Here is an 11,406-nt window from a genome sequence, read left to right as displayed (position 1 = left end):
GTTTCCTCGTGACTCGCCGTATTCGCTTGGGGGGTGGGCTCTACTTACCGTCCTTCGCCAGGCAAGTTCGTCGGCGGTAGGAAAGTGGTCCTCAACATATAACTCAATCCCTCGCTGTGGGTCTGTAAACGCAACCAGGCGTTCACTGGGGGGGTTTAGAGGACGAATACCTGATTTACCTCTCTAGCTATTGCTGTTAGGTTGATACCAAAATTTAAGAGCCTTTGTCCCTCAGTACAAAATTTTGAACAATGGGTCGGACCTGGTCCGATACCCAGGAGGAATGATACCCGGCTACCCCTTCTCCTCCTCCAATGAGGAGGGGGCGACTCATGACCGTCCTAAGACAAATTCGACACTGATCAATGGAACCCTTACTATGACAAACCTATGACAGACCACTTTTTCAAATCACCTACCGAAGATGCAAGGTTCGCGAATGTAAAATGCGTGCATGAAAATCAATCTCGCTTTTTGAACGTGAACCCCTTTATCATCAAAAAGGTCCTTGATGGTCAAGTGGACGCGATTTTGATTTTGTCCAAATTGCGAGATGAAAGTCCCTCCTTGTTAAAGTACAATACCACTCCCAGTTACGATTTACTTAAGCTGACGCAAGTTCAATGATCTTCGAGTTAAAGTAACTATTCCTATTGGCGCCAATACCTGTAAGGAGTATCTTTCACAGGGATTTGAGGACAATGGAGAAAGTGAAATTCTTGAGAGCATGAAGGCCAACAAGAAAGGGGGAACGTAGTGGACGTTCTTGTATACCGACGAAGGACGGGAATGGTGCGAACGAACACTGGACTGTGTTTTTTAACCTTTGCTTTGAATAAAATCCCAGAGTATGTCAACGTCGGTTACTGTAGCAAGTAAACCTTTATGTCCCCAAAAGCCAATGCATTGTAAATAGAGGCCAAAAATTCGGACACAACCCTCATTAGATGTTTGATAAGAACTCGAGTAATTTGTTTTGCCGGAATGTGCTGAAGCCCATGACCCATCACATGTACTATAGAGCCAGATTTCCCAATGTGCTAACTGGTGGAGGTCCCCCATCAGTCAGGGATCTGCTGATATGCAGCATCCTGAAAAGGAGACCGAGACATTGGCGATATGAGAAAGACATGAAGTTATTTATCCTGAAGCTAAGAGGAAAGTGGAAACTTTTTGACACACAAACCGATACTTCCTATGCTGAAGCATTAACTAACTCACCCCTACTGCAAGAATGTCATCAACAGCTTCCGCCAAGATAAGGAAAATTGCTGACCTTAAACAAACTGTTAAAGATTAAATATTAAAGTTTATCATTTGACCAAATTGGTTGATCCAGATGAACTGCAATCACCCAGTCCTAAACATCATAATGATGAGATACCGATCACAGTCCGGAGCGCACCTTCCCGTCCGGGCTACTCCTGTGAGGACTTCCGTCTGGCTCGCGATCGCTTCTTCGTGAGAGAGCAGATCGCAGTCTGTCAGTCGTCTCCCCTCGCCAGGAGTGCAGGATCATGGAGGCTTCTGTCTCCAAACCATCCCGAGATGAGGTCCCCGGGAAGCGAGGGAGAGAGGCGTCTCCCTCCCAAAAAAAGAATAAAACACTGGTTGACAAGCACTTTCAAACCCATAAAACGTAATCTTCGCGTCGACCATTATACATGGAACTGTCGAAGTCTTAGTCTAAGTAAATGACCTAAATTAGCCTCATCCTATGCCTCCCGATATTATAGTTCTCCAAGCAACACCGACGTAACACACTCTTCTTCTGACGAGGTCGTTTTCGCTGAGAACTTACCATTTATGTCCGGAAGGATCGTGAGGTAGGTGGAGGCGGAGTCGCCATGTACATCCAACCAAATCCTCCCTTTTACAGAAGTGACTATTTGATTTTCTACTTTGGAGTTTGTCGCATGCAAAGTAAAAATTAATGCACGTATCTGTCTATATGTTCACTTTATTGTCCACCTGATGCAGTGATAATACTATGATTAGCTCTTTGCTCTTGCAGGAAACGTCTGGCCACAAAATAAAAGTAATTTTAGCTGATTTTTAATGCTCCATCATACGTAATGGGGTTTTCCTGCGGTTGGATGGTAGGGGTGAGCAGTATTAAGTTGATTAATGAGTCTGATCTAGTCCTTCTGAATGATGGTAGTCCGAACGCGGGTGGACCTGTAATTTGAGCTTTTATTGACTTATCAACTGGTCTCTTCATCAATAGCAGCAAGTGACTGTGGCACACCATTGACGACTCGTTTGAAGCGATCATCTTCCTATTTTGATTAAATATTCATGGCGACACAGTGAGAACGCCTTCAGCGCACTAAATTTAACCGTAAAAAGAGCAGACTGGGTCGCCTCATCACAATGGCGTCAGCTCGAACTTGTTTGAGAAACAAAGTTTGAATAAAGTAAACAATATTCAGAATTCGATTATAGAAGCAGCATTGCATCCATTCCTAAAACTTCGACAGATAGCGTTAAGCTAGAGTTCCATGGTGGCCACCAGATTGCCGCAGGCCGCTGTGCCGACGCAATAAGCCTACAGGCTTTTCAAAATAACATCAATAATGAGAACTTTTCAATTTACAAACTAGCAAGACCTAGGGCTCGTAGAGTAATAAGACAAGCAAAAAGACTCCTGGCGAGCTTTGTCTCTACAATAACATCAACACCAAAATATCAGAGGTTTTGGTCCACTATTAATAAATCATAAGAAAAAATCATCTTCTAAAATCATAACATCATCCACGAGGGCACTAATTTCTATTCAGCTGAGACATTGGCTAGTGCACTCGCCAGCAGTTCTCTCATACAAGCAGCTCAGCTATTACCATCCCACCTTCTGACCAGCCAGAGGAAAGGCTGAGCTTGCAACCAATTCACTTTGCCACAGGAGATGACTTGATTACAATAAGACTCTTACAATGGATGAGCTTGTCCGAGCCCTAGAAGCCTGTAAGGAACATCCCCAGGCCCCGATGAGATTCGATATGAGATGATGAAGCATCTTAATCTATGACATGATTAGTTGCTCAGAAGTGTACAACTTAAATTTGGAAAAGCCACACTTTCAAAACTCTGGCACTTTGCCCACATCCTTCCCATATTGAAGTAGGGTTAATCCCAACTTGCCATCTCCTACCGCCCCTTGCGTTGACAAGTTGCTTATGCAATGTCATGGAACGAATTGTTTAACAGAATACTATTGCATTTTTTAAATGCCAGTAGTTACTAGTTTAAACGAGCTGTGCGGCTTCCGCAAGGGACGCCAAACTCTCGATCAGCTGGTCAGCTGACAGTCATATTCCAAGGCCATTGCCAAAAAAGATTTTTGATTTCAGTATTTTTAGATATGAAAAAGCCTAACGACATGACCATGGCGATATGCCTACTCAGGAAACCTTTATGCTTTTGGATTACGTGGACACTTGCCCTTGTTTTATTCAAATTTCTTTCTGACAGAACCTTTGCTGTCAATTATTTTCTGCCAATGTCACTTTTTCGGCCATTGTTTGTCCAGGCAAACGGGTCCCACAAGGAAGTGTACCTTGTCACCAACAGTATTTCTTGTATGATCAATGACTCTTACCAGCTCCCTCCTTAAATCTTACATACTCACTGTAAGCTGATGATTGTCATTATGGCATTCCAGCAATAATTGCAGAATTCTCAGCAATCGCATCCATTGGCACTGGATATGAGTCATAACTGGGGCCTCCGGTGGGGTTTATGTTTTCCATTCGAAAGAGTCTTGGGGTAACATTTCACCGTAGGAGAAAGCGAGCATCGTCTAACTCTAGACAACCACCCAATACCTATTCAAAATTCTGCAAAGTTTCTTCTTGGCTACTTTTTGATAGAGACTCAATTGAAAGACCCCATTGGTCATTAAAGAATAAATGTCACAAAGCACTTATTTTTAAAGTGGGCATTTCTGGTAACAAATGGGGAGCTTGATAAGACAGTCTTTGCTATGGTATATAAAACCTGATTGGTCTAAAGTAGATTATGGGTCAATCGTGTATGATTCGGCAGCGGAACAAGTTTGAAAAGGTTTGGATGCTTGCAGAATGCCTATTTGCGTGTGTGTCTTGGAGCCCCTGAAGTGCATTCGGATCGAGCGTCTTGAGGTGGAGTCAGGAATACCTCCCCTCCGAACTCAAACGCGGCCAGTTCGCCTTGAGCTATGCCGCAAAGGTGGCTCGAGACCCGAGCCACCCTATGGCAAATTGTGGCATTAGGCCTTTGCCACGATACTCCACGACCCTCGTCGAGAAAGTCTGTATGATCTCTCTACCAGCCGAATACCCTGGTTCAGTCCAAATATGGCGCCATGGGAAACCCAATGTTTCTATCATGGAACCTGCTTCCATCATCCAAGGCCATGGCGCCGGAGGTGGAGGGTACGCCAGAGGTCAGAGAGATCCTTGTTAAACATCTTCCCTTGTTTTTCATATATATACGACGGCTCCAAGACAGATGAGTGTGGTGGTGCGGGTGTATGGGTCGACTGAATGTGAACTAAAGTTCAGACTGCCGAATCATACATCGATCTTTCTTGCTGAACTTTTTTCCATTGATAAAGCCATTGACTTGCCTAATCGACGACCCACGATAGAATCAGTTTTTTTTTTTCGAGATTCATTAGTTCACTTAAGATCCATTAAATCATTAGAAACCACCAAAATGACTACTGGTAATATCATTCGTAATCACATTGGTGCCAATAATCAAATCAAGATAATATGTGCACCAGGTACATGGAGCAAGCTGACAAATTAGCCAGGTACTGAGTGATCTGGGACCTTGGCATAGTCCATACAGATCTCAGGTGTTTTGTGTCTCTTTTTAAAAGCAAAACTCCATCTCTTTGCAAAGTGAAGTGGAACCACCTACCTACTCGCAAACAAAATAAAACAAAAAATAGGACTGTGGGACACAGCCCACAGGAAGGAGAGAAGGGAGGAGGTGGTGTTGGCCTTAGGGTCAACGCCACGAGATTTATCCACCTCACTCCCTACATTGAAAAAAAAATTTCCCCCACAATGTCATCCCTGCAACACCAACCTTACCCTTCACCACATATTTTTAATATGCAATAAATACAATATACAAAGGCAAAAATTAAAGTATTATTTCCAACCAAAAAAAATAAAGAATTTACACTATTAAACATTTTATCAGATGATGTAAAAATCATCAGTAAAGTAATCACTTTTTTTAAGGGAGCAACTTTATGACCCTTATATAGATTGATAGAATAAAAGGAATCCTTGGCTTAATACTTTGGCTTACATGCCGCTGCTTGATAGCCAAGAATCCAACAAAGAAGAAAGAAAAGAAGCGAAAAGGAGTTGGTGGGGAACCTTGTTTCTGGAGAACGTTTCTTTTATCAGGCCGCAGTAACCCGCTGTATGCTAATGACGTTGGGTGTTGTGGTCGGTCGTAAGGACAAGGTTTTTTATGGGGCGTAAGATGAGTTTTTAAAGCTTTTTTACATTTATATATTGAACAGAAGTGCTCCGCCTTTTTTTTTTTTGGGGGGTTTTTTGTTTGTTTTTAATCTTCGTTTTTGTACTTTTTCAAGTACTTTTTTGGGTTTTCCCCTGTGTTAGAATTTTATGGTTTCTTCCTGGTTGTAATTTTGGAGTGTATACTTTTGATGTTTTTATTATCACAAATGTGTAAGCTTTGTGATGAAATTCCTCCTCTTTTTAACTGAACCCTTGAAGAGACAAATAATACCATTAGTTGGCTACCTGTGGCAAGCATTGACTCCTTCTTCAGCCCTTCAGGCTGACAACGCATTTCCCCTCGAAGGTAAACAACGCTTACAGACGGAAACCCTTATGATTAGGTCTTCTTCCTTTTCCCACACGCACGCTTTCCTTTTTATCTTTCTACACTCACTTCTAGACGTCCTCCTCCTTTCATACATGGATTGTTCCTGTACGTACTAAACAGGTGGTGGCAGCCGACTAATGACTATTAACAAGGGTAATTAAAAGTAATTAAGTCGAATCATACAGATCCTTAAGCACACTGCAGGTGCAACAGCAGGAGATTCCACAAAAATCATGAGGTTACTCAGACAACACCTCCTTTGCTACAGACAGAGGCACTTGCGATCATTGGAGCCCTCGCCACAATGTGTCCCTGAGGGAAGATATGTGGGCCAAACATAACAGAGGGGGGGGGACCCAGACCATTCCAGCCCAAACCCCAATACAATTCGACAGGATACCCACGCCGTCTCACGTGGAGACAAATGTTACCGTTTATTCTTTTATTAATATATGTTTTCTTGTTTTATTACATTTGTTTACGTTTTATAAACTTTACCACCGTTTTACAACGATGTATAGGACCATTTTCTTTATTGCATTTATTTTTAAGCACTCTTTTTTTTAGTGTTTGGGTAAAGTAACTTGCGTAAACTTTTTATAATTTTTATTTTCGGTGTTTACAATTTCTTTTATAGGGGTTATCAGTACACAGGCCTTTTACTACCTGAGGGCCTGTTACGCCATCTAGGGAGGGGGGGAAATAGTTAGTTCGTTCCCGGGCCAGTTCCCGACCCATTAATGGAATTCTTGCTGGGGGTCTGATATATATAGATCGGAGGAAAAAAAAAAAAAAAAAAAAAAAAAAAAAAAAAAAAAAAAAAAACTTTTGATGAGGACGCACCTTTTTAAAACGCAGAATCAATAAATACGAAGTCTTGTGCCACAAGAGTTACCCTGGAGCCCGGGGCCTCTCGTCTCGCTAGGCATTATTGCTTCTGAGTTTCGTAAAGTAAATAAATTTAGAGTAAAATCCTGTAGATTACAGAATATTATTGTGCTTTGCCAGCACCTTCAGTGCTCTAGATTTGCAGGTGACACGAGGCTACAGTAGTCGTAGTCAGCACCCCACCTCAGACCCGCAGCTCTCTTCTACACCAGGGTAGCCCTTTGGGTTTTGGGACCCTGGGCAGGGAGGCCCAGTAGTCTGGGGCGTCCTTTGGGCGCACTTTTTCTCCCTCTAAATTTTTCATCTTAATGTGACTTTTCTGAGCCTGCCGGAGTTCCTCGTGAGCTCCCGTATTCGCTTGGGGGGTGGGCATCTACTTACCGTCCTTCGCCTAGGCAAGTTCGGCGGTAAGGAAGTGTCCTCCACATAACTCGATCCTCTCTGTGGTACTGAAGAACGCAACCAGGCTTCCACTGGGGGGTAGAGGACGAAATACTGATTCACTTTTAGCTATTGCTGTTGGGTTTGATCCCAAAAATTAAGAGCCTTTGATCCCTTCAGGACAAACAATTTTTAAGCAAAGGGGTCGGACCTGGTCCGATGCCCAGTATGGATGCTACCCCGGCTACCCCTTCTCCTCCTCAAGGAGGAGGGGCGACTCATGACCAATCTATGACGAATTCGACCCTGAACAACGGAACCTTCACAAATGACAAAACGAGAAGACCACTTTTCAAAATCCCAACAGAGAATGTGAGGTTCGCGAATGTAAAATGCGTGAATGAAAATCAATCGCTTTTGAACGTGAACCCCTTTATCATCAAAAAGGTCCTTGATGGTCAAGTGGACGGCGATTTTGATTTTGTCAAAAAATTGCGAGATGGAAGCCTCCTTGCTAAAGTACAATACAACTCCCAGATTAACGACTTACTTAAGCTGACGCAAATTCTTGATCTTCGAGTTAAAGTAACTATTCCTATTGGCCCAAATACCTGTAAGGGAGTAATCTTTCACAGGGATTTGAGGACGATGGAAGAAAGTGAAATTCTTGAGAGCATGAAGGCCCAAGACGTAGTGGACGTTCATTGTATGACCAAGAAGGATGGGAATGTACGAACGAAAACTGGACTGTGTTTTTTGACTTTTGCTTTAAATAGATCCAGAGTATGTCAACGTCGGTTATGAACGTGTCAAGTAAGACCTTATGTCCAAAAGCCAATGCATTGTAATAGATGCCAAAAATTCGGACACACCTCATTAAGATGTATTGATAAAGACTCGAGTAAATTTGTTTGCCGTAAATGTGCTGAAGCCCACGACACCATCACTTGTACTAGCCAAATCTCCAAATGTGCTAACTGTGGAGGCCCGCATCAGTCAGGATCTGCTGAGTGCAGCGTCCTGCTGAGACATTAGCATATATGAGGAAGCATGAAGTTAGTTATACTGAAGCTAAGAGGAAAGGGAAAGTTTGAACACACAAACCCGAAAATTTCCCTATGCGAAGCAGTAACAACATCACCCCTAGTGCAAGTAATGTCAGTCAACAGCTTCCCAGCCAAGGATAGGAAATTGCCGAACTGAAACAAACCGTTAAAGAATTAAATATTAAAGTGTATCATTGATAAATTGGTCGATCAAATGGCTGCATCAACCCAGCATAAAAATCCTAAGGAGGCTGATACCGAATCACAGTCCGGAGCGCACCTTCCCGTCCGGGCTACTCCTGTGAGGACTTCGTCTGGCTCGCGATCGGCTTCACGTGAGAGAAGCAGATCGCAATCTGCCCAGTCGTCCCCCTCGCCAGGAGGTGCAGGACATGGAGGCTTCTGCCCTCCAAACCATCCCGAGAGAGGTCCCCGGGAAGCGGGGAGAGGAGGCTTTCTCCCTCCCCAAAAAAAAAGAAAAAAACTGGTGGACAAGGCACTTCCAAACCCCATAAAACGTAATCTTCGCGTCGACCATTATAAAATGGAACTGTCGAAGTCTTAGATCAAAAAGTAAATGACCTTAAATTGTTAGCCTCGTCCTATGCTCCCGATATTACAGTTCCCAAAAAAACGCATTTAACACACCTCGTTTCTGACGAGGTCGTTTCGGCTGGGGAAACTACCATTTATGTCGGAAGGATCGTGAGGGTAGGGTTGGAGGCGGAGTCCCCATGTACATCCACCAAAGCCTCCTTTGATTCTACTTTGGAGTTTGTCGCATGCAAAGTAAAAATTAATGGCACGTTATCGGGCTATATGTTCACTTTTTTGGGTCCCCCTGATGCAGTGATAGCCTATGTTGAGCTCTTTGCTCTTCAGGAACGTCTGCCACAAAATAAAGTAATTTTAGCTGATTTTAATGCTCATCATACGTTATGGGGTCCCTGCGGGTGGATGGTAGGGGTGACCCAAGTAGTTAATTTGTTTAAATGAGTCTGATTTAAATCCTTCTGAATGATGGTAGTCCGACGCGGGTGGACGATAATACCGGTAATTTGGCTTTATTGACCTGTCACTGTACTCTTCATCATTATCAGCCAAGTGCCTGTGGCACACCATTGACGACTCGTTTGGGAAGCGATCATCTTCCTATTTGATTAAATATTCATGCGACACAGTGAGAACGCCTTCAGCGCCAAAATTTTAACATAAAAAGAGCAGACTGGGTCGCCTTCACAAGGAGGTCAAGCTCGAACTTGTTGGAGAAAACCATTGATGATAAAGTAAACAATTCAGAATTCGATTATAGAAGCAGCATTGCTATCCATTCCTAAAACTTCGACAGATAGCGTTAAGCTAGAGTTCCAATGGTGGACACCAGATTGCCGCAGGGCGCTGTGCCGACGCAATAAGGCCTACGGCTTTTCAAAAATAACATCACAAATGAGAACTTTTGAAATTTACAAACTAGAAAGAGCTAGGGCTCGTAGAGTAATAAGACAAGAAAGAAGAGACTCCTGGCGGAGCTTTGTCTATACAATAAACAGCAACACCAAAATATCAGAGGTTTGGTCCACTATCAATAAAATCAATAAGAAAAAAACATCTTTCAAAATTAATAACATCATCCATGAGGGCATTAATTTCGATTCACCTAGAGACATTGATAATGCACTCGCCAGGCAGTTCTCTCATACAAGCAGCTCAGCTAATTACCATCCCACCTTTCTGACCATCAAGGAAGAGGCTGAGCTGCAACCAAATTTCCTTTGCCCCAGGAGATGACTTTGATTAATAAAGATCTTACAATGGATGAGCTTGTCCGAGCCCTAGAAGCCTGTACAGGAACATCCCCAGGCCCCGATGAGATTCGATATGAGAAGATGAAGCATCTTAATCATGATGACATGATTAAGTTGCTAGAAATGTACAATGAAATTTGGAAAAGCCACACTTTTCCAAACTCATGGCACTTCGCCCACATCATTCCCATATTGAAAGGAGGGGGTAATCCAAGACTTGCCATCTCCTACCGCCCAATTGCGTTGACAAGTTGCTTATGCAAGGTCATGGAACGAATTGTTACAGTAGGCTATTGCATTTTTTAAAATTTCCCGTAATTTACTAGTTGACGAGCCGTGCGGCTTCCGCACGGGACGCCAAACTCTCGCTCAGCTAGTAACGCTGGACAGTCATATTCAAGAGGCCATTTCCAAAAGATTTTTTTATTTCAGTATTTTTTAGATATAGAAAAGCCTACGACATGACATGGCGATATGGCCTACTCAGAAAACTTTATGCTTTTGGATTACGTGGAAACTTGCCTTGTTTTTTTTCAAAATTTCATTTCTGACAGACTTTTGCTGTCAAATTATTTTCCGACAATGTCACTTTTTTCGGGGCATTTTTGTCCAGGCAAACGGGGTCCCAAGGAAGTGTCTTGTCACCAACATTATTTCTATGTATGATCAATGACATCTTACCAGCTCCTCCTCGGAATCTTAAATACTCACTGTACGCTGATGATTGTGCATTATGGCATTCCAGCAATAATGCAGAATTCTCAGCAAATCCATCCAATTGGCATGGATATGATTTCATAACTGGGGCCTCCAGTGGGGTTTTAAGTTTTTCCATTAGAAAGAGTATTGGGGTAATTTTTTCACGTAGGAGGAAGCCGAACTCAAAGGGTAACTCTAGACAACCACCCAAAACCTATTCAAAATTCTGCAAAGTTTCTTGGGCTACTTTTGATAGTAGACTCAAATTTAAAGACCACATTGGTCAGTTTTAAAGAAAAAATGTCAAAAAGCACTGACTTTATTAAGTGCCATTTCTGGTAATAAATGGGGAGCTGATAGACAGTCTTTGCTAATGGTATATAGAGCCCTGATTAGGTCTAAAGTAGATTATGGGTCAATCGTGTATGGTTCGGCATCGAGAACAAGTTTGAAAGGTTTGGATGCTGTGCAGAATGCCGGTTTGCGTGTGTGTCTTGGAGCCCTGAAGTGCACTCGGATCGAGCGTCTTGAGGTGGAGTCAGGAGTACCTCCCCTCCGACTCAGACGCGGCCAGTTAGCCTTGAGCTATGCCGCAAAGGTGGCTCGAGACCCGAGCCCCCCCTAATGGCAATAGTGGCATTAGGCCCTTTTCCACGAGACTCCACGACCTCGTCGAGAAAGTCGGTATAGATCTCTCTACCATCGATACCCTGGTTCAGTCAAACATAGCGCCA

This window comes from Penaeus monodon, chromosome 43 (genome assembly GCF_015228065.2).
Source record: "Penaeus monodon isolate SGIC_2016 chromosome 43, NSTDA_Pmon_1, whole genome shotgun sequence".
Taxonomy (NCBI): domain Eukaryota; kingdom Metazoa; phylum Arthropoda; class Malacostraca; order Decapoda; family Penaeidae; genus Penaeus; species Penaeus monodon.
The sequence above is the reverse complement of the archived record's forward strand: the minus strand, read 5'-3'. Positions refer to the sequence as shown.